At 37.0% G+C, this 24,436-nt stretch overlaps 1 long non-coding RNA gene across 1 annotated transcript in view; it reads left to right on the top strand.

Annotated features, from left to right (window-relative positions):
- The first annotated feature begins 638 nt into the window (after positions 1–638).
- Positions 639–24,436, top strand: part of LOC147822543 (uncharacterized) — a 54,346-nt gene continuing 30,548 nt past the window's right edge. Inside the window, exons 1-4 of the long non-coding RNA XR_015445602.1 lie at positions 639–980; positions 10,231–10,380; positions 11,936–11,993; positions 14,862–14,983. This is a non-coding gene — a long non-coding RNA (uncharacterized LOC147822543). The remainder of the gene's footprint in view (positions 981–10,230; positions 10,381–11,935; positions 11,994–14,861; positions 14,984–24,436) is intronic.

The raw sequence follows: 24,436 nt of genomic DNA on the forward strand, positions 1-24,436 counted from the left end.
ACCTCAGAATCATAGAGTGGCAAGTCACTGATGTCCTTTCTACCTGCTTGCATAGGTCTTGGAAATCACCAGTTCAGAAGAATAGAGTGGTAACCTCAGGGATTGTGTAGAAACATGGCCTGGTATAATCCAAATCTGCTTTGGCAGAATTGGAGAATCTGTCCTAATTTTGCTAATAAATATTTTCATAGTAAGGGGTCAGGACATTGTGGAACAATTAAGAATTCATGGTTGAACATTAGCCATTCATATTGACATGTCAAAGCAGGAGTAAAGCAGCATTGATTAGGGTTCCCCTTGAACTCAAATATAGCTATAAATCTAGAGGGTAATTTTCCAGAGAAGGAAGTTAAAATGGAAGCCAAAGTAATTGAAATTGCTTACCCATAATATCCAGGCCCACCTAGGGTTTCTTGCAGAAGACAAATATATTTGCAGACAGGGACAATCCAGATTGCTCCAGCTCCCTTCAACCTTCTTCATCAGAGCTGGCAGTGAATATTTTGGATAGCCTAGCCCCTCTCTGTGAGTGGGAGCAACCAATCCTCCAGTGCCGTGAGTCAGATGCATTGGCCATTTAACACATGAAGCATGGCTTGGGCAGTGTCTTGGTACAGTCACTTGCCCAGTGTCTAGTTTTCTTGCATTTAAAGCAGCCCTTAATTGGCCTGAGATTTTTCCCTACTAAGACTTGGTATATTTAAAGCATTGCCAAGTGAAACAGCCATAATTTTGTTCAGTTTTTTCTCAGCCCTTCTCCTTTCATCTTCATCTAGATCCTGATTGCTGAACACAAAAAGGGCCACATCTAGTAATTTAGTCATATTTTAAAATATTGAGTCTCTCTGGGGTGCTATCCTCTGGTAGAAACAGATTGGAGAGACCCAGATCATCCTTAGAGACAGGTGGACATCTCAGAACAAGATCATCAATGATATCCTTGGACCTTTCAAGATATAAAGAGCCATAAAAGCATGAACGTAAGTAATTTTACACCACTTTCCTTGACTTTTGCAAAGAATATCTAACTGAAGAAAAATATTGTAATTTAGAGTGTTATTCTATACCCATCTTTCATAATTTCCTAGTTTATATTGGACCCAAAAAGTATTGCAATAGAAAATAATTTGTTAAGGACAAGGGTGAACCTCCTGGGGCTGCAACTATCTTCCTTCTGGGTAAAATTGGTTCCAATGTTTAAGGATACAGGCTAGTGCGAGGGGGCTGCAATCAGCAGGGTCTTTTTCATAGTTAATAATGGGGCATATGGACAGAGAAGACTAGGTCTGGGGTCCTTCAGATGGTGTGCCATACAAAAGGATGCAAACCCATTGAGTTCACAGGAGTATCCCCTGTGAGACTCAAGTACTACTAGCCAAATTCATCTAGCAGAAGTGGCATAGATTCTTTAGATTTCTCCATACCCTGTGGTCCAAGGACTCCTTAGGGAGAAGGGTGGAGCCCCACCCCAGGGCTTCCTTGTACAGTGAACTCTTGAATAATAAACTCTTAAGAGGTCAGGGTGGAATCCCCAAGGGGGCTTCCTTATACAGTAAACTTTTGAGAGATCTTAGTGGAGGCCCCCGTTGGCTCCCTTAGATCAGGGTGGAGACTCATTCCCCCCAGAGTGGGCTCCCTTAGCCACCTGAGAAACAATATCACTTACATTTATTCCAGTAACCAAAATTTTGGTACTTTCTTTAAGGCAGTAGAGATAGAAACCTCCTTTTAGCATTTAAGAGAGAAAGTTCGAAGTACAAGGATAACTACTTTGACTCATAGCTACTTGCATTGAACCTTACTGGCAGTTTCCTTTGTTTCACTCAGGCCTTCAGGCATGTTTCTAAATTAGTTGAATTTATTAGAAGAAACATGGAAAGAATCTAACCCAATTCAGAAAAGAAGAAGGGAGGAGACCCATATGTTTCCTGAAAGGAGAGGCTTAGCTCTTATCTATAAGGATGATATTTCCTGGTGTCTCTGAGGTCAGATGAGAAAAGGAAAATGGTGAACAAACATGGCAGAACCATGGGATCAACCCACAGTGTTGTGGTAATCAGAACATCTCAGGGCCATAGCCAAGTGTTACAGCTCAGTGTCACAGCCAAGTGCCACAGCTCTGAGGCACAGCTGAGTGTTACAGCTCAGTGTTACAGTTCTGGGTCTCAGCTATCACAATTTGAAGATTTAAGATTTTGATGGTCACTGGAAGAGGTGGAGAAAAACCTTTATTATGCCAGTGGGCTCAGAGGAGTTCATACTGAAGTCTGAGCAACTCACCAAAAATGAGAGCCTCCTAATAGAGGGAGCTACAGGGTAGGCGAGCATGCTCACTGAAGCAAAGGGGCAAAGTTACAGAACATTCTTGAAATGCATAGTGGGTGAGCATGCTCACAAAGCAAGGGGGCAGAGTTACAGAACATTCCTGAGAGGGGCGGAGCTAACAACATTCCTGAGAGAGCATGAAGTTCAAAAAATTACAAAACATTTTGATACATTGGGCAGGAGTGCTACCCAGCAGCACAAACTATTATACTTCTGGAACAAATCATTCTGTGGAAAAGAAAATGGAGGTAAGGCAAGGACCTGTGTTTTGTACAGTATTGCTCTATCAACATGACCAAACAAACATGATGAACTATGACAAACATGATAGAACTATGTGAGTGGGATGAAACAAGGCCCTGAGGTGACTTGCTAAGGATATCCAGAGATAAAAGGCCATCTAAGGGAAAACTGCAGATGAGACTTGGAGCCCAAACAGGATCCCAAAACTGTGAAAAAGCTGAACAAAGTATCACACAGAACAGAAAAATGAAGACAAAACGGCACACTAAGCTCTAGGTTGAACACATAGATCCTGATTGACTAACCCACAGTGAGTGACCAAAAACTGGAAAGAGAAGAAAGAAAAGGAGAGAAAAATTTGAGACAGACCAGTGAGCCTCTTATTGGGTGGGAAAAACACAGAGGCCAAGTGCTTCCTCTCCCCCATCCAATATGGTGGGAAACACTAAGAAACTTCCTAAAGTCACAAGGAAAGCTTCCTGTTTTCCCCAGCTTCCATTAATTTTTACTGTCCTCTAATTCCCTGCCTCTCCCTGAGAGAGGAGACCACCCCTCCATATGGAATAGAGCAACTATGTGTTAACTGTGTTATTAGGCAACTATGGGGTAACTAGGTAACTATGCTCTTTGTAGAATGTACCTGAGTAGCCATGACAACTTCTATAATCTGTAACCAAAAGAGTGTAATGGTTTCAGAAAGTCCTGCCCAAACTCTTTGCTCTTTCCCCCTCCACTGCTCTGTTTTGTGTAAATCCTGCTTGCTATATTCCCAGAGAAACTCCAATGGAATTAAGCTTCATAGATGTAAAAAGAGGTATATAAAGAAGGGCAAATTTCCATTCAGGGCTCTCGAGACTGACAGGAGTCCCTGGATTAGCCACCGACATTAAAAGCTGCTTTTTGGTCTTGTCTTCATCTTAAGAGCGGTCTGTCCAGTGTCCCCACAGTTTCCTGCTTCATCCCCAATTGTCAAAATGGATTAAAGCCTCTGAGAGATGGAAGCTTGTCCTGAGAGAGAAGGGACAAGAAAGGGTTTAGAGCTTTCTTAGGGGAGAGAGAGAAGGAAAGAAAAAAAGCTAAATCATTCCTTCTCATATGTAGATTTTAGGGAGCAATAGAGACAAAACTATGCCCAATGGACCCTAACTGCTCCTTGCTGTCTTTGCCAAAATATGTTAACATGTTCTGGGGTTCTGGGGACTCCTTCTAGAGATTCTTTCTGGGTTCTTGTCCTGAACAAAGAATTGGAGAAAACAAGTGCAAAAGATATCAAGATTTTACATTTATTAAAGGTAGAAAAAGAAACATGGTCTGCAGAGTGAGTGCAGGCCAATTAAAAGTCAGATAAAAAGTGCACTCTACAGGGTGAGAGTGGCCCACTGTAAAAGAGACATCATAGTGGCCATGAGGTTAACGGTGGCCATTTTTGGTATCTCCCACTCCTCAGGATTATGTTAGGTCTAGGCTGTCCCATCAAAAACCTACGTGAGTTCTGACAAGAAGAATTGAAGATAGCATTCTCTTATTGGTCCCAAGTGCAGGGTTTGAGAACTGCTTTTGTGTGCATTTTCTAGATCTCTGCTATTGACAGGTCACACCACTTCCTCAGCCAGTTTGCCATGCCCTAATCTCCTGCCTCGGTTCCCCAGCTGTTCTGAGCTCTAGATTCAAACAATCAACCCCTTCTTGGAATGGCACCATTCAAGCACTCTTCAGGAATATGGCAGGTGCCTGTCTGCATTGCAATCCTTATCTGGTTGATGCCTGCTGTGTAGAAGGAGTCCCATCAGAGTAAAATCCCCCACTGTTGCTGCAGATCACAGCAATCAAAGCCTTCTCCTGGAGCCCAAGTTGCTGGGCCAGTTCTCCTTGGAGCCCCGAAGACTCATTTTGCTTCTGCAAAACCAACCTCCTCTCACCACAAGCCACAAGTCAGGAGCCAGGGAGGGAGACCAGACTGTTTTTTTTTTTTCTTTCTCTGTGTTGTGTCTGTTTCTCAAATTTCTCTGTAGCTTTTAATTTCTCTATTAGTTCCTTCCTGATTTCTAGTGATCTACTTCCCTTTTTTCTTTCTAAACTTGTTATATTTCAGTGTCTGGATTCTGGCTCTTGGAGAGGATGAATTTTGCTGCTGCTCATCACTCTGCCACCATAATTCTTCTAATTTTACAGGACTTTGTCATGCTTTTTTACAGAGTAACTGTACTATCTGCTTTAACAGTCTTTTATTGGGGCATTATTTACTTTATCCTAATTATATTTGAGATCCTGTTAATTATTTCACATGCATCATCTCATTTAATCCAAAAATAAAATTCTCCTTTTTAATCATGAGAAAAGTGAGACCCAGAGGAATTAAATAATGTTTTAAAGGTTATACAGCTGAGAAGTGGCAGAGTGGGACTTGAATCAATGTGGTTCTGATTCCAGAAACTGTATGTACTCTTAACAATGACACTATCCTACCTAATCTTTTGGAAAAGAGCTGCAAGTGAAGCAGATGGCAAGCTTTTCAATATGTTATATAGCAAATAAATATATAGCAAACTCAGAAGGTATTGGTTTGACATTAAGGCTTAAAAATCCTACTTTGACAATGCTGAAAATACGAGTTCTTAAATTTTCAGAACATACTTATTCCCTTTTGATTGAATTGAAACTTATACTTCTAGTGGTTTGCCAAAGGTAGGGTGGCAAGCACATTAAACTGTTATCAAAACACCTGAGCTCACAATCTGGCTTTTTCACTCTCTAGATTTGTAGCCTTGAGCAAGTTATTTAATTTTACTGAGACTCAGCTACACTCTCATCTATGAAATGGGGCTAAACACATTTCCTACAAGCATTTTTGTGAAGATTAGATAAGCCAGTAGATGTGAATGTATTTTATAAGCTTTAAAGCACTATGTGAGTGTAAAAGGTTATTATTGTCATTATCTGAGGTGATTGTAGTAGGCTTGCAGATATAATGCACAGTATATCTTGGGCACACAAAGCAAATCGACTTTTATAATTGTGTCTGTGTCTAATCTGGCTTTTCTCTTGAGCTCAACCATTCACTTGGCAGTGAGTGGGAGAGTACTGTAATAAAATTGTAAATTGATTTGGTAGTTGAAACCAAAGATTAACAAAAGTTTTTCTGTACAGAACTACATAATAAATATTTTAGGTTTTGGGAGCCACATGGTCTCTGTTGCAAGTATTTGACTCAGAGCTACAGCAGCCCTAGACACCATATAAATGATTGGGAATGGAAAGTCCTAGTAAAACTTTATTTTCTAAAACAGTTGGCAGATTTGGTCCACAGGCCATAGTTTGTCAGCTTCCAGTTTAAAAGTTCCATATATATATATATTTAAATTTTATTGGTACATTTTTATTTGTCAACAGACACATAATTATATATTCATATATTTGTGGGCACAGTGTAACAGATACATGTATTTTTAAAAAGAATTTAGATATACAAATATATATTTATTACATTTTAATTTACCCATAATTATACATACATGTGTTTGTGTAATACATACATGTACTTTTTTTCCCATTTAGTTTATTAAAGGTACAAGATCCCAGTGGTAAATGTAACTGTATTGTATACATGTACTTTTTATATGGATCTAACTCACTTTACCTGCCAGGAGAATAGGAAGGTCAAACTGGAAGTAGAAAGGAAGTGAAGAGAAGGTAATACAGAATGGCTTTCCCTCAGAAATCAGCTCATTCAACTGAAGCTGATCTGGGGCAGTTATACACTTCTCCCGCAACACCTACCCTGCTGGTACCACAGCAATCAGAGAAGACTGCTGTGAGTTTTGCTCACCATCAAAGCAAACTGGAGTCTATAGACCATGTGAAGTCTGGGCAGGATAGTTGCACATGGCTAATCTGTGGAAGTATATGAGGAAATACAAGTGAAAGCAGTGTTTGATGTTGCTTTGCAAATTAACTGTTTGCCCAGGGAGAAGTTTGGGGCAGGTAAGGAAAGAAGAAAACCATATTGATTTGATCTGTTGCATTAGCTGTGTATCTTGAAAGGTGAATGAACAGCTGGTTTTAAGTTTGGCCTCTGATTGAGCACTATTTTACCATAGTCAAAAAATAGCGCCTGCAAGGTTTTTCCTTTTGCTTGCATCTAGCATCTGTATTTTCATTAACATTTTCTCTGGATCTTCTGAAGTGAGGCTTATCTCACCTGCTCTCTGCAGTAGAGGCAGAAAAAAAGAACTGGAAGAAATGGAAGGTGAAATGTCAAGTATCTAAGGTATTCTAGTCTAACCTTGGGCAGAGTCTAGCTACTAAATATGGAAAGTAATAAGGCAAATTCTGGAGTTTGTTGATATGAGGGGATAATTTTCAAGCCATGCAGACAGCATGCTGTACTCTCACAGCTCTATTTATTTATAGCTTCCCCCCACCCAAATGCTACAGAACAACAAGTATTCTGATAATTGGAATTCGAATAGATTACAGAAAAAGCACATTAATAAAACTACTTCTAAAATGTCAATATTTTCCCAATAATTAGGTAGGTAATGGGAAAATTGGGGTTCTTTTCATGTCTAATGAAGTTTAGAGTTTAGGAGGGTAGGCAAGGATGAAGTACATGCCTTTTGTCCTAATCAGAAGGGGAGGCGAAATTCAGTTAGATTTAGAGGCTCCATCTGATACTTAAACAGATCTATTATTCTAGCTAGAGTCATTAGGTACTCTAATTGCTGTTACTGGGTGTTTTTTGAGACTAGTTTTCTGTCATGATCTTTAAATTTAGTGAGTGATGCATGTTCCAACCAGCAACTGAACAACTCCATCCTGGCTTTTTAATCATGGGCCTGACTGATCTCTTTCCTCCTTGATTTTTCTTTTAGCAAAAGCTGTTCACCATATAAACAGATAGGCCATACCAAATACATGAGGATTTCAAATAATAAGGAACAGCTGCTCAGGCAAATACAGTTTTCAGATTGTGAAGGAACATCTAGTTATGCTAATTTTCACAAAATAACTGTTTTAAAATAGCTCATCGCAAAGGAAATTCTTCTGTTGTGTTCCTGAAGCAATAAAAAGCAAGAGTAGTGGGCCCAGGCAGAGCCTCTGCCCTCTTCTCTTCCCCTCTCCTCTTTATGACTGTTGTTTTGGAGAATTTTTCAAAATAGCCCAGAAGGCAATACATGCCTAAATAGAGGCAGCAATCTGCTTGTTTATTTTTGTTCCTGTTAACTAGAACCATGTTTTATGAGCTTCCAGTACAAAAATGTGGTGTAGCACCTAAAATGATGCCAACCTGGTAGACTATGCAGTGTACTTTTCAAACATCTCTGTGACTTTGAGCTGGCACAGGGAATGGTCTCTGGAGAGTGTCCTGAGACTTGAGTTATAATCTTAGCTCAGTCACTTAACTTGTGTCTGGGGCAAAGCAGTATCTCTTTCTATAGTTTCATTTAATATGTTAAATAGATTCACTTGGTAAATGGGGACCAGGTGAGTTCACAAAAGTACTACTGAGTATACAGATAATTAATACAAGTGTTTTGGAGAAAATGTATAAATCTTTCCATAAAATCATTGCATAATTCAGATACTGTACCTTTCAGTGCTTTATTCAATGTTTCCAAAATATCTTAAAATGCCATTTGTAGGACCAAATTTTACTCTGATCACTTCATTAGTGTATTAGGCCAGAGTGTGTTGCCTGCACTATATGAAGTGTCTCTTTCCCATGTGTTTTGCCTTTTTACCCTTTGAATGATGGCTTCTGAAAATGTGGTCCTTACACCACTTGCCACAGAATCGGTTGTTAAAATGTAAATTCTTGGGCCAGTGTCCCAAGATTCACATCTTGAGGGCCCTGTAATCTGAACTTTCACATTAAACTTTGAGACCTGCAGCCTTAAATTTCCTTAGGAGGAAAGTAAATTGGTAAACTCATTTTTCTCTTTATTTTTCAGTGTAAAGATCAGTGTCCAGCAGACACGAACAAGGTAGCATATGCAACTCCATATTCCTCCCCACTTTTTCTTACCACAAGTGTGTGTTGCCTCATCCTGTGCAAACACATATTTGTGGGAAAGGGATGAGATGAAGCTATACAGTTCTTTTACTCAGATTAACACATGTAAACAAATGTCTTCTCTTTCTCTCTTGCTAATTTTGAACTTTGGAGTCAAAGTCAGAGGCAGACACTGGTTGTGTAAACAGTGGTTCTCAAAGTGTGGTTTCCAGACCACCAGCATCACCATGGCCTGAGAATTTGTCAGACATTCAAAGTTCCAGCACCCTGCCTCCATTCAGCCTACTGAAATAGAAGCTGAGGTGGGCTCAGCAGTAGGTGTTTAACAAGCCCTCTAGGGAATTCTAATGTATGATGAAGTTTAAGAAGCACTGCCTTAAAACTGCACTCTTTCTTTAAACCTGGAGGCAGCTGAAATAGTTAAGAGGGAGATAATTTGAGCTTGAAAACAGGGGCTTCACAATGTAGAAAAATTACTGTACTTAATTGTAAAGGTCTTCTACACCAAAAGCACACACAACACACAACCACGTATGTGTACATTTGCATAAATGTATATATGCATATATATATATATATATACAATTAAAATCATGCTTGGAATAGAATAACAAAAATGCAGAAACGTTTAGGCTGTAAGAAAAATCTGAACAATAGCTATTGGTAAAAATGCAGACAAGGGAATAAACTTGAAATATATACCAAACAGCAAGTCCAGATGATATGCATTTGGGTGTCTTGAGGGAATTCACTAATGATTTCACTAAGCCACTGACAAGATGAAAATCTGACAAAATCCACTTGTGTATGTACCATGATTTGCCTTGTCAGCATCCTGTATAATAGTGGTATTCAGGCAAGTGCATTCATTAGATTCTTTTATCAACCACTCCCCCCTCCCATCAAGTAAAGTAAACATTACATTTTTAGATGTACAGTGGACCCTCAAACTACAACCTGCCTGACATACAAACAACTTGGGTTAATTAGGTTAATGGAAAATTCACCTGCCTCTTGTTATCTATAGCATGTACCCAGGTAAAAATCCAGATCTTAGCTCTATTGATTTACAACCAACTTGAGTTACAACCGGCCCTTGGGAACTGATTGAGTTCGTAAGTCAAGAGTCCACTTGATCAACTACAAGAGTAGTTGATTCCAGCATTAACTGAATATACTTTTAAAGGAATCCTTTTTATAAATGGAGAGAAACAAGGGAAAGGGATAAATATGAGAAAAGAAAAAATGGGAACAAAGTCTTTGTAACTAGGGAGGAGTGTAGGGGTTGAAGGGAGGGCAGGGGAATGGGGAAAAAATAAGAACCAAGATATTATCATGTAAAGGTACAAATTCCCAATGATGAATGTCATCACATTGTATACATAAAATGTACCAATAAACTTAATAGAAAAGGAAGATATAGTCCTAGCCCCTGATGTGGAACACAGGATACATATTCTCAATACTTTTATGGGGCAGCTCAGCCTATAATGGTCTTCAGCTCTTGGTGCTGAGATTTAGTAGTTTATAATCAGGCAGTAGGACTGGAGAGAGCAAGTGAGGATCTTTGCAACAGAAAATGAGCTTGAGATCAAGGCACATTCCATTTTAATGATATATTCTCCCCTGTCATTGTCTTGGCACTGAAGATGTAGAAGCTGGAGTGGCTGCCTGCAAGGAAACATGAAAGCACAAGATGGCAGAACTCTGGTTCAGGCTGTGAAGGGGAGATGATTCAGGAAACAGTGGATTCTGTGTCAACCGAGATCCAGTGCAGTTGTATATTCTGATAATCCAATGTAAGTAACTTCTGTAGCCAAGGTAGTTTTCTGGCCTATGCAAATAACATATAACCAAGGCTACTTTGCTGGCACATAGCCACCTTTGTCCATGCTCACATGTATGCTCACATGTCCATGCTAAGGCATGCTGGTCATGGCATCATGAAAATTATTTTTCAATTTATCTCTGTAAGGGATTTATATTATCTGGAAATTTCATTTTGGAATGTTACAGTGAACACTAGAAATATTGGTTAGAAAAAGAGGATATTAAGTTGGATATGCAGACAATTACTGCCCAAGACCAAATTATTAATTCAGAAAATAGTTTTCATTTCTCCATTTGGTTTCATTTGATGCTTGGCTTATCTACTCTCTGACTCTTACTAAGCCTTATTGACAGTGGTTACTTCTGTGGTTGTATTACATTTTCCAAAACTTTTACAATGAGCAAACATAACTTTTATATTCAGGAACTTTTAAAAAAAGATTTAAAATCAGGCAAAACAAATGAAATAAAAACAAAGAATTTCCCCTTGTCTTATTTGTAGGGCTTTGTAGGTGAAAAATATTTGTCTAATTATTTTATAAAAAGGTATAAAAAACCAATAATGATTATATGCATTACATTCAACTCTACCAAATAAACCTTCTAAAACTTTTGTCAGTAGACAATGCTTTCCAGATTTAAATACCTACACTGAGAATTTTAGGCAATGTAGGGAGATATTCTAAGGTAAGTAGTGTTTTGGAATCCATATTAGTTCCCTACAGCGGCACAACAAATTTCCCCAGGCCTTAGCAGTTTAAAAATAAACATTTATTTTCTCATAATAGCGGAGGGTCAGGAATCAAAAAACATTTGAGTTGCGTTGTTCTGTCCCTGGATCCCTTAGGAGGTTTCAGTGAATCTGCCAGGCCTGCAGTCCTAAAGCCTCAGTTTGGCTAAAGGATCTACTTCTAGACTCATTCATGTGGCTTTCAGCAGAAGCTTTCAATTCCTTATAATGTTTACTTTTCCAAAACTTTGAAGCTAGAGAGACAGAGAAAGAAGAGAGAGAGAGAAGGGGGGTGGGGGGAAGAGAGGCAAGAAAGCAGGGAAGGAGGCAAGGAGGGAGGCAGGGGGGGAGAGAGAGAGAGAGAGAGAGAGAGGGAGAGAGAGAGAGAGAGAGAGAGAGAGGTTTTTTTCATAACCTATATGGTTATGGTTTAGATCTAGAATTTCCCCTCAAAGTTTCATGTATTCACAGGTGGGGCTTTTGGAAGGTGATTGGATCATGGAGGTGCTATACTCATCAGTGGCTTGATCTACTGATGAAGTCATACCTTAATATGCTGTTTAGAGGTTGAGCCTTATTGGAAGAGATATGTCACTGGGCACATGCCTTTGAAGGGTATATCTCTCTACCCAGCTCTTCCCTTCTCCCTCTGCATCCTGCTTGCCATAAGGTAAGCAGCTATTCTCCTGCCATGCTTTTCTGCCATGCTATTCCTGTCTTGGGGACAACTAACCATGGACTGAATCCTCTAAAAAATGTGAACCAATATAAAATTCTCCTCCTTTAAATTGCAGATGTCGGGGTAATTTGTCCCAGCAGCAGGAAGGTGACTTACACCATAACCTAATGCCAGTAAGTAACATCTCTTCTGTATTCTGTTGCTCATACAGACTAACCCTTTTACAATGTGAGAGAAGAGCTAACAATGATGTGACTATTATAAGCAGGAATCACTGGGGTCCATCTGGAGACAAGCGACCATAGTAACCCCCTGGAACACTTCATTACATCTTGGAACATTTATGTGTCAGATTGAATAAACTGTACTGCGCATGTATGTATAAGTGTTTTCACTAGGCATGTCTGCTTATATGTATGAATATATCTACATATACCTACACATACACACCAAAGAGAAGTTCTTATGATAAAAAACAATGTTTTTTCATGGCTATCTAATAGTTATCTCACAGTGTTGTTATTACTTCCATTTCCTTGTAATTCATATGTTGAAGATTAGATTGGTGGCTTTGGAGAAAATGTACACATCCTGGAATATACACTTATAATGTATGCTTCCTGGTATATTTCTTGTAACGATGAACAGAATTCAAACTTAGGAAAAAACGATTTACTATTTTTGTGTGTGTGTGCCAGGGATCTAACTCAGGACCTTGCACTTGCGAGGCAGGCAGCGGCACCACTGAACTAAACCACCAACCCAAAATGATTTACCTTTGAATTTTCATTCAGTTTACCTGATAAAAGATAGTCAAGGGTAATAATGATCTAAGGTAGAGATTCTAGGTTAGACAGCCTGGGTTTAAATGATGGGTTTGCTATTTACTAACTTTCGGATCTTGAGGAAATCAGCCTGCCTGAGCTTCATTTTCTTCAATTGTGAGTAGAAGTGAGACTAGCCTATACCTAACAGGGTTATTGTGAGAATCAAATAAAATATTGTTTTTAATATGGAGCTTGACCCAGAGTTAGTTGTCAAGAAATGGTACTTTTACTGTCACCATTTGCACTTTTTGATTCTTTGAGAATCATCATCTCCTGTGGTCAGGCCCTGGATTTCATCTTCCTATTCTGTCTTCTCCGTTTCATTTGATAAAGACAGGAGGATTGTTCATTTTTTCCCCTCTTTTGCTGATCTTGTCACTGTGTGCACTCTTCCCTTCCCACTTCTCTGAGAAAATATCAGTTTCTGTTTAAGACACACACAATTAATAATCTGAGTAAAGGAACACATTAAACTATTATTGGATAGCAACATCTTGATTCCAATTGCTTAGCTTAAATAGTCAGCAAGATTGTACTAAAGCAGAATAAAGGAAGGAAAATATGGGATGTAGTTTGGGAGATAAAGAAGGAATAATGCATTAACTAGTGTACTTATTCAAGGAAACTAACCTTATAGGGCACTGTGAGAAAAATAGAAGATGAAAGTAGCAGGTGATAGACTGTGCCAAGTAGGGAAAATTTTGAGTATAGATTGGTTAAGTTAGAGACAAAGGAAACTTAATCAATTTCAAAATTTTACTGAGGATCCAATAAGCACAAATATGTGTGTGTGTGTGTGGGGGTGGGGTGGGGTGGGGGTGGGTGTGTCTGTGTCTATATGTGTGTCTCTGTGTGTGTTGTGTTCATTAAAAGGAGAACAGTTTGGTTCTCCTTATTGAAGAATGTATCACAAAAATATCACATTTAAATGATATTAGAAAAGATTTTTCCTTTTAACTTCAAGCATGGATGTTTCACACAGTTAAATGCTGATACTTCCTGCTGCTACTTTCCACAGTGATTCTTCTCTTTAGCTACTGGTGAACACTCAGTGGGCATTTCTCAGTAAGAGTGGTTGTATGTCCCTCATAAAAGCATTTTCATTTGGAGTAGAGTCAGATGGGATGAAAATTACTTTTCTTAGTGAGAGTTTTCCAGATCATTCTTTCATACCTGTATAACTTCCTTTAGACACTGTTCAGTGTGCCCTTGGCTTTCAGGGTTATAGGCATTGGATGATGAAGGAATCCCCATTCCCACTGAGCCCCCAAAATGAGTTACCATCTATCAGTAAAATATCCCTTCTGCTTAGGCTCCAGAGTCACACACTAGATATAATGTGAAAAAAAAACATATTAAGTATAGAATTTTCATGTAACTCTGAATTGGCTCCTCACTTTCTAATTCACTTTGTACTGCTACTTAAAAACAATTTCTGACAGGAGGATGGTCTAGAAAAACAATAACAAGTGCGAAAACAAACCCCAAATCCCTCATAAAGCATAATTACTGTAATAGAGGTCATTATTTTTCACCTTCCAATTATGGACTTTTTGAATTAAAGACAACACTCAAAACTGAACAGCACCCAGCACTTTCTCCAGAACTTCAAGCCAATTTTGCTGTATTAAAATCTTACCTTTTGAAATTTTAAAAAAATAGAATAAAATCTTACCTTTTTCCAGAAAGCTTGGAGAATCTAAAGTGACTTTGAAGGAATTTTCACTCCTTCCATTGTGTGTTCTTTGCTCGGCTCATACAAGAAGCATTGTCACATAAGATGTGATTGTCAGTAATGGTGGATAAAAAGTTATTAGAGCTCACAATGACCTCTTCTTACTCTAGTGATAAAATTACCTTTTTACTCACTTGGCACCCTAAAATAGGGTAGCAAATGTCAATGACAGATGTCCAAAGAATAGTGGCAAATGAGTATGATATGTTCTTACCCACTACCTCATGTAATTCTGATGCACTTCCAGTTTGAGAATCTTAAATTATAGCAGAGATTCTTCAAAATCTTGGAAATATTACTTCAATGAATTTGTTTTTTGGGGTAATTAAAACAGAAAACATATATGGAAATGAATGAAATCTATTGAATAGAAGTGATATATATGTAAACTGTAAGGCATGTGTAAAAAACTGCTTAATCTGATTATTAAATGACTTCCAGGGCTATGAAGAGTATATTAATACTATTTCTGTTTCCAGCAGGTGGATGTTTAAGACATCATAAGGCAAATGGTGATGCTGATGATAATGATAAATGAAACAATGGTTCATACACGGCCTCTTGTTTCAAGGCATTTACAGGAAAGCAGGGGATGTTAACAGTAAGTAGTGTGTATAATGAAATTATAAAAGAAAAGCACAGTATGCTATGGTAATATCTAACATGGGACCCTAATTTCATCTGAAGGTTATGACATTTTCAAAGGTACACAATAGAAATGAAAAAGTTCAGGATGGCTAGAGTTCAGCAAGGTGAAGAGTAGCCAGTGCAGAGTCTATTAATATGTTCCCTGTGGATTATAACTGTCTTTTCAACTCATTGCAGATCTTTCTTCCTCAATATCTCTTCCACCAGAAGGAGGCTACCTTCTCATCATTCAGAACCCATCTCTAATATTACTGTTATAGCAAGGAATTTCTTGATCACTTTAGCTGTATTTTTTCTATCACTTTATTTATTTTATCACTTTCTTCATTATTCTCATAAATATGTGCAAATATATTCTTATTCACATTTCCTTGTTTATTACTTGTTTTCCTTCACTATATTGCAAGCTCCCTGAAGGCAGAGAGCATTTATCTATCGCATTTAATGATCTATCTTCACTGTCTAGAACAGATAAGACATATAGCTGATATTTATGTTTAAAATTTTTGACATATAAAATGTTACACATAACTAATATATACAATTTGATGAGTTTGGGGATAAGTACACACATGTGAAGCCATCACCCAATCTATGCATAGTCCTTTCCATCCTTCCAAAAGATTCTTCCCACCCTCTTATTATTTTTTGTGATAATAACACTTAAATTAAGAGCAAATCTCTTAGAGAACTCTTAAGTACATAATTTGGTAGTGCCAATAATAGGCACTATGCTATATTGAAATCTTTAGGACTTAATTATCTTTGTATCCTTTGGCCAGTTACCATTGATATATATCAACTAACCTGTTTACTACTTTGGTGGTATTGGCCAAGTCAAATCACTGCTCCATAGATTTGTATAGTTCTTCAAAGGCTTTGGATATGATCAAGAAGCAAATGTAAAGAGAAAGTATGCCACGTGGAATTTAATGATCATTGTGGTTAGAATTGTAACTATATATTGTGCAAGACAAAATTATTTAGCAAAATAGAGACTCACAACAAAATTTGTAAGCAGCAGTTGAAAAATCCTTTACGAGTATAGTGAAATATTTAAATTACTCCTTGTTACATTATTTACAAGATTTGGATTCACCATGGACTCCCATCAATTAAATTGGTGAATACTTATTATTATTCTACCTCAATTTGGTGCCTTTGGTCTAAGTCCATTTTCTCTATCTTATTAGGGTAAGTGCCAAATATTGCAACATAAAATATTTTAATTATATCCAATAAAATTTCATATATTATTTCCCCATATTATACAGAATATCAATCATAGGGGAAATATTATTTTTAGATGTACTGCACAGAAGCATGTTGGTTGTTACCTAGAATCAAGTCCTCTTATAAGTGGTAACATCAAAAAATATTTACTAACCACTGAGCATATATCTTATTTTGTTCTAGGTGATAGGAAAAGGAAATGAAAAAGGAGTTCAGCTCTCAGCTTTAAATGAATTAATGAAGTATGAGTAATTTAAGCTAACTTTTTGAAAACTTGGTAGTTTTCACTGTTTCTCCTATACTTAGGCACTTCTAAAGAAGCTCTATAAGGCTTCACATTTGTCAATTTTTGAAAAATAACTTGTTCAGCATTTTGATCCTGTTTTCAGCTGGTTTCCTCCTTCCCATAATCTGACATGCTATCCTTCCTTTACCAGTGGCTCTTATTTTGATCCCACTTGGACATTTTTAGAAATATTGGGTAACAGAATTGCTCAATCACCTGCTCCTACCTTCCTCTCCTCATTATTTGAGAATCATCATGCTCTTTGGACCATCTTTCATACTTTGTATGATTGGGGAATATTTTTCCATTACCTTTTAAGTCTCATATTATTGCTTCTTAGTCCTCCTTAGGGATCTAGCCTGGTTTTCACTTTTTGTGGTTTTCCAATTTCCCTTTCAAGTCATTGTATTGCTCTGGATTTTAGCCAACTTGGCATCTTATCACTTTTTAAAACAGCTCTAAAATTTGATATCAAAGTAAAATTGCTTCATAGCATGTGCATTTCTTATGTCTTATTAAAACTAATTTGTAAATAATTTCTCCCACAGCCACTTAAGAGCTAGGTTTGCACGTGGAAATATCCTTTCCATTTTCCTTATGAACAGTCTACAGAAAGCCTGCATTTCAAGAGGACAGAACAGTGAGGCATGGTTATATGGTGCTGTCTTGGTCAGCTTAGGCTGTCCTAACAAAATATTATAAACTAGGTGGCTTAAACTGCAAACATTTAATTTCTGAACATTCTGGAGGCTCAGAGTCCAAGATGAAGGTTTCAGCAGGTCAATTTTTGGTGCATGCTGCTTTCCTGAGTTTAGGTGGCCTTCTTCTCACTCTTGTCTTATGGCAGGAAGAGAGAAAGCTCTCTGGTATTCTTTTCATAAGTGCACTATCTCATCAAGAGGGCACCATTGTCATTACTTCATATAAATCTAATTATCTTCCAAAGGCCTCATCTGCAAATATTATCACATTAGGGATCAGAGCATCAACATGTATGTTTTAAGGGGACATGATTTATTCCCTAGCAAGTCTCATATCTTTTTTTAGAAAATGATAGGGAAATAGTGAAACCAGCCTGAACTTTTCAAATGAGATAATAGTAGAGTGGTTGAAAATGCACCTGCTACTTAGCTATCACTTAGAGGCCCTATGTTACAGTTGTTAAGAATGAAGACTCTATATCCAAATTACCTGGGTTTGTGTTCTAACTAGCACTTTCTAAGTGTGAGTCTTTGGGAAAACTACTGAATATCTCTGTGACTCTGTGTCTTCATGTGTAAAAATGGATACAATAATAGTACTTCGAGTTTGTTGTGTGTATCAAATGAGTTTAACATTAATTTCTTACAGAAGTATTAGGCACATATTAAATTGCTTAGTAGTTGTTATCATTTCTAATATAACTGCCGCCATTGTTAATATGATCTGTGTTCTAACCTCACATTGATTCTTGTACTTCGCTCAGAATTTATAAGTGTGGGGCAGAGGATATAATCCAGTGGTGGAGCAGTTGTCTAGCATGCATGAGGCCCTGGTTTCAATTCCTAGCACTGACAAAACAGAAGTTACAAGTCTGATACCATCCACCCTCTTCTCTCTTCCTCCCCACTCTGCCACTTCTTAACTGAGCAGTGAAGATCGGAATGAAAGGGTTTTTTGTCTTTTAAAATTTTCTCCCTTGAAACTTTATCTTTGTGAGTCTGGGTGAGATTCTGGTCAACTAAACAAGAAACTCAGTCTGGAAATAGAATCAATATAGAGCATTGAACATTATCCAGGGAGGTCAGAAGTAGGAAGAGCCAGAGATGTATGTCTTCGGCCAAAGCTTGGAAGCATGTTTCTGTTTTCTCAAGTGGTAAGTGGAAGTCTATAACTGAAGAACATTTGGAAAGTTTAGAAGTTGTTTGATATTGGAGAGTAGGTAAGAGCAAGAACTCAAGATGGAAAATGAAGCCACAAGGAGGTTCCAGAATCATTTTTTGTGTGTGTGCATAGGGCTGAAGAGGTTAAAGATAAGTGCGTATGAATACTGGTTTCCTTAGTAGGCTTTTTCAAAGACCTAAGATCCAGTGAACATGGAATTCTGTCCAGAATGCTGTGAGTTGCAACACTAGCAATCCTTGCTTAAAGTCTAGTATTGTCTATTGTCAGGCATTAAAGGCATCAAATGTAAACTGAAGATGCTTTCAAAAGGCAGGCATTCATCATTAGAGATAACATTTCTTATGAAATTGAGAAGTGTGCATTTATATTTTTATTAATGAAATTTATTTTTACAGATAAAACATTAAAATTATATATACTATATATATGTTATGGGGTAATGTGATGTTTTGACACATGCATACTCCATGTAAGGTATTAATCAGGTTAAACATCTCTATCTCCTCAGTCATTTACCGTTTCTTTATGAAAGCTTTCAAAATCCTTTATTCTAGCTTTTTGAAATTCACAGTTATAATATTATTGCCATTAGTCATTCTATTGTGTAATATCACACCAAACTCTTTTCTCCTATCTAACTGTAAATTAGTATACACTTGACAAACTTTCCCTATCCCTCCCTAGCCACCTACTTTCCCCATCCTCTGCCAACTATTATTCTACTTTCAATGTCTGTGACATCTACTTTTTGTATTCCACATTTGAGTGAGCTCATGTGGTATTTGTCTTTTTGTGCCTCATTTATTTCACTTAATATAATGATCTTGACTTCCATCCATATTGTCATAAATGACAGGATTTCATTCTTTTCAAGGCTGAATACTATTCCATTGTATATAGGTACCACATTTTTAGTCAATTTATTGTCGATGAACATTTTGGTGGATTCCATTTCTTGACTATTTAGAATAGTGCTACAATAAACACAGGAGTGCTGGTGTCTCTTTGATATACTGATTTCATTTCCTTTGGGCATGTACTCTGTAATGTTATCGCTGGCTCATATAGTAGTTCTATTCTTAATTTCTTCAGGAACCTCCATAGTGTTTTCTATAGTGGCTGTACAAATTTTTCCCGCCAACAGTGTGCAAAGGCTTCTTTTCCTCTACACCTTTGATGGCACTTACTATCTTTGTCTTTTTTATGTCTATTTATCTATCTATCTGTCTATCTATCTATCTATCTATCTGGTGTAGTGATATTTCTTATGGTTTTGCATTACATTTCCTTGATCATTAGTGATGTTGAGCATTTTTCACATACCTGTGGGCATTGTTTGTCTTCTTCTGAGATATTTCCATTTAAGTCTATTGCCCATTTTAAAATCACTTTCTTTGTTTTTTACTATCAAGTTTTTGGAATTCCTTATAAATTCTAGGAATCAACCTTTTGTCAGATGTATAGTTTATAAATATTTTCTTCCCTGCTGTTTGCTCTTTTTTATGTTGATTTTTCATTTGCCACACAGAAGCTTTTTAGTTTAATTTAATTCTATTTGTCTATGTTTGCTTTTGTTTCTTGTGATGTTGGGTTCTTTCCAAAAAAAATATTCTCCCATTGCAAAGTCCTGAAGTATTTCCTTTATGTTTTTTTTTAGTGGTATCATAGTTTCAGATGTTACATTTGTCTTTAATCCATTTTGTGTTGAAGTTTTTAACTGATGAGAGATAGGAGTTGAATTTCATTCTTGTGTATGTGGATATTCAATTTCTCAGCACCACTTATTGCAAAGGCTGTTTTCTCTGCAATATGTGTTCAAAGAACCTCTGTTAAAAATCAGCTGTGGGTGTATGGACTTACTACTACAATCTCTATTCTGCTGCATAGGTATATGTGTTTATTTTTATGCCAATACCATGCTGATTTTTATTACTACAGCTTTATAGTATATTTTAAAATCAAGTAGTGTAATCCCTCCTGCTTTGTTTTTTGCTCAAGATGGCTTTGGCTATTCAGCATTTTTTGTGGTTCCATATAAACGGATCACTAGGATTATTTTTTCTTGATCTTTGAAGAATGTCACTGGTATTTTGATAAATATCGCATTGAATCTGTAGACTGCTTTAGGTAGTATAGAATTGAAATAATATCAATTCTCCTAATCCATGAACACATACGGGGTGTCTTTCCATTTTTTCTCTTATTTAATTTCTTTCATCAGTATATTAGAAATTTTGTTACAGACATTATTTACTACTTTAATCTATTCTGAAATATTTTATATCTAGTATAAAATAATTGGTTTTATATTTCCATTTCAGATAATTTTCTATTTAGTCTATAACAATGCCACTAATTTTTGTATGTTGAATTTCTATCCTCACATTTGCTGAATTCATTTATTAACTTGAAGTTTTTGGGTAAGGCCTTTTGGGTTTTTTATTTATAGGATCGTGTCTGAAAATAGAGACAATTTGAGTTCTGCTTTAACAATTTGGATAACATTTATTTCTCTCTTTCCTGATTTCTTTCTTTCTTTCTCTTTCCTGATTGCTCTGGCTGAGACTTCTAGCACTATGCTGAATAAAAGTGGTGAAAATGGGCTTCCTGACTTGTTACAGATCTTAGATTTCAGCTTTTCCCCATTCAATCCAATGTTACCTGTATTATAATGGTCTTTATTATGTGGAGGTACACTCCTTCTACCCCCAATTTGTTCAACATTTTATCAAAAGCAATTTCTGTATCTATGGAGACAAATGTGGTTTTTATGCCTTTTCTTGTTGATATATTGTGTCACATTTATTGATTTGTATATATTGAAACATCTTTTTATTCCTGGGATATATCCCACTTGATCATACTGCATAATCTTCTTAATTTGATGTTGGATTCAGTTTGCTGGTATTTTATTTGAAAGGATGCATATATGTTTATCAAGAACACTGGCCTGAAGTTTTCTTTTTCTGTTGTGTATCTATTTTTGGTATCAAGTTAATGCTGGCTTCACAAAATATGTTTGCAAGAATTCCTTCTTCTTCAATGTTTTGGAGTAACTTAAGTAGAATTAGTATTAGATCTTATTTAAAAGTTTGGAAAGACTATGCAATGAAGTCATGTAGTCATGGGCTTTTCTTTGATGGAAAAGATTTTGTTGATTATTGAATCTTATTACTGGTTATTAGTTTGTCTGAATTTTGTATTTTTTCATGATTTAATCTTGGTATGGTGTATGTATCTGGGAAACTTGTCAGTTTCTTTTATGTTATCAAAGTAGTTGGCATATAATTGTTCATGATAATATGTAATGATCCTGTAGTGTCAGTTGTAATGTTTCCCATTCTGCCTGATATTATTTATTTGAGCATTTTCATTTTTCCTTAGTCGAGCTAAAAATTTTTCTATTTTGTCTTTTTGATGAGCTAACATTTTCACTGACGTTTTAAAGTTTTAAGCATTGTTTTATTTATTCTGATCTTTATTATTTCTTTCCTCTGAACTAATTTTGGATTTGGTTTCTTCTCAATTTTTTTCCAGTTCCTTGAGAAGCAGTGACAAGTTATTTTAGATCTTCTTCTTCTATGTGAGTGTTGATTGCTATAAACTTGGTTCTTAGTATTCTTTTGGTTTATCTTATAGATTTTGGCATGTTGTGTCTCTATTTTGATTTTTTTGAGGAATTTTTAAATTTTTCTTCTTGGCTTCTTACTTCATCTATTGGTTGACCACAAGCAACTTGTTTGATTTGGATGCAGTTTTATATTTGACATTATTTATCATGTTATTGATGTTTAACTTTGTTGCATTGTGGTCAGAAAATATACTTACTATGATATCAATATTTAAATCTTCTTGGGACTTGTTCTGCGACCTATCATATGATTTATTCTAGATAGTATTCCATTCTGATGAGAAGAATGTGCATTCTGTGGCCATGGGGTGGAGTGTTTTGTGGATGTCTGTTTGGTTCATTTAACTGTTGTTTCTTTGTTGATTTTTGTGTATGTGTGTATGTTCTGTCCATTGCTGTAAATGGGGGTGGTAAAGTCTCCTACTATTATTGAAATGGAGTGTATGTCTTCCCTTAGATCTGTTAATGTTTGCTTTATATATTTTGGGAGTCCAAAAGAAAATAAATATAATTATAAATTGCCATTTCCTATTGCTTAGGTGACTATCATTATATAATAACCATTATCTCTAAAGAGTATTTTATGTGATATAAGTTTGGCTACTCTTGTTTTCTTTGGATTCTGTTCACATGGTATATCTTCTTCCCTCCCTTCACTTTCATTGTCTGCATGTCTTTAGAAGTGAACTGAGTTTTATATAACCAACTTATAGTTATGTGTTGTTCTTTAATCCATATATATAGACATTCTATGTCTTTTAGTTCAAGAATTTAATCCATTTATGTTGAGGATAATTATCAATAGGTAAGGTTTTACCACAACTATTTTGTAACTCATTTTTAATTTTTATTGTAATTTATTATTTCTTCTCTTAAAATTTTCTTTGTGACTAAGTCATTTACTCTAATAGTATGTTTTAATTCCTTGCTTATTATATTGGGTTTGTCTATTATAGAGTTTTGCTTTATGGTTAACATGAGGCTTATAAAAAACATCTTTTGATTTTAATAGGCTATTTAGAAATGACAACAATGCAATATAATTGCGAATATAAAAATATAGAAAAGAGAAGAAAAATAAACTGAGAAAATTCTATACTTACACTCCATTCTTCCCCACATTTTAAATTTCAATATCCAAGTGTACATCTATGTTTTATATCTCTTAACATATTATACTTATTATTTTGAAATTATTTTGTTGGTGAGAGAAGGAAAAATGGTAGAACAGTGAGTGCCAGCAACTCAGATTTTCCAGGACAAAGTGCTGACAATCTGGAAAACAACAATCTGTAGAGAAACCAAAGTCAGTGGAGGGCACAGGGGAACCATGTAGAAACTGACAGAGGAGAAGAAGAAAATAGAATTCACTCATAGGTCTGTGGCAGACCATGCAGTGCAGCAGAGCAGCTTTGTAGCCACCCTGGTGGCTAAAACAATTTTGCTGCTCACTGTGAAACAGAAAACTATCTGACCTGGACCAGGAGAGTCTCATGGAGTCAGAGGCAGCAGTGAGAACAAGACACACTGTTTCCCAAGTGGACCTCAAAGTAAACTGTTGGTGAGTGAGATGGAATGATGCCCTGGCACAAAGTCGTGCAGATCAGCAGTAGGCAAGTGGGGTTGCCATTTTATTTCAAAAGGCTAGGGCTTGAACTCCAATAGCACAACAGCCCCAGGGTCACTTCACTTCCAATGTCCTGGAGTAGAAGGAAGGAAGGGCCGTCCAGTCACAGTAGACTGCTGCCAGTTAGACAGCATACTGGGAGAAATTCTGCTGAGAGGTAGGGGCTGGGACCACCTAGACTCTGCTCCAGCAGCCCTAAGAAGCCAGTGTTAGCCCTAGCTACAAAGCTGGTGGCAGGAAGGGGGCACACCCCCACCCTGAAACCAGTGGGACAAACAGGCAAATGGCCTTAGCCAGCAGCAAGACAAGGGCGCACCCCTCCCCTCCCCTACAGCCAGCATGTGAGAGCAATCAGTGGTGTAGAACAGAGGAGGCCATGCAAGGTCCAGGAGGGGCCAATTGTGCACCTGCCTAGGAGCAGCCTTGTGCTGGATCCATCAGAGGGTGTCACAGCAGCAGGGAGAGCAGCATGGAGATGGGCACTGTGGGAAGACATAGGCAGGCCACCTGAGAGACAGCCAGAAATTTGCTGGCTGAAGACCGGTCCCATACCCACATCTGGAGGTCAAGAAGAGCCCCATATCCAGCATTAATGCTACTGAAGAATTGGTGGGATTAAACAATAGATTTTCAGGTTCTGTCTTGGACACTACCACAGAACTGTGGACATGAGAGGAATTTTCTTTTTCTTTTTCTTTATTTGCTTGATTCATTTTCCTTTTTCTGCCTGGTTGGGCTTTTTAAA

This window comes from Heterocephalus glaber, unplaced genomic scaffold (assembly GCF_053883595.1).
Source record: "Heterocephalus glaber isolate CG9 unplaced genomic scaffold, H.glaber_assembly_v1.0 deba00001613, whole genome shotgun sequence".
In the NCBI taxonomy this organism is placed as follows: Eukaryota; Metazoa; Chordata; class Mammalia; order Rodentia; family Bathyergidae; genus Heterocephalus; species Heterocephalus glaber.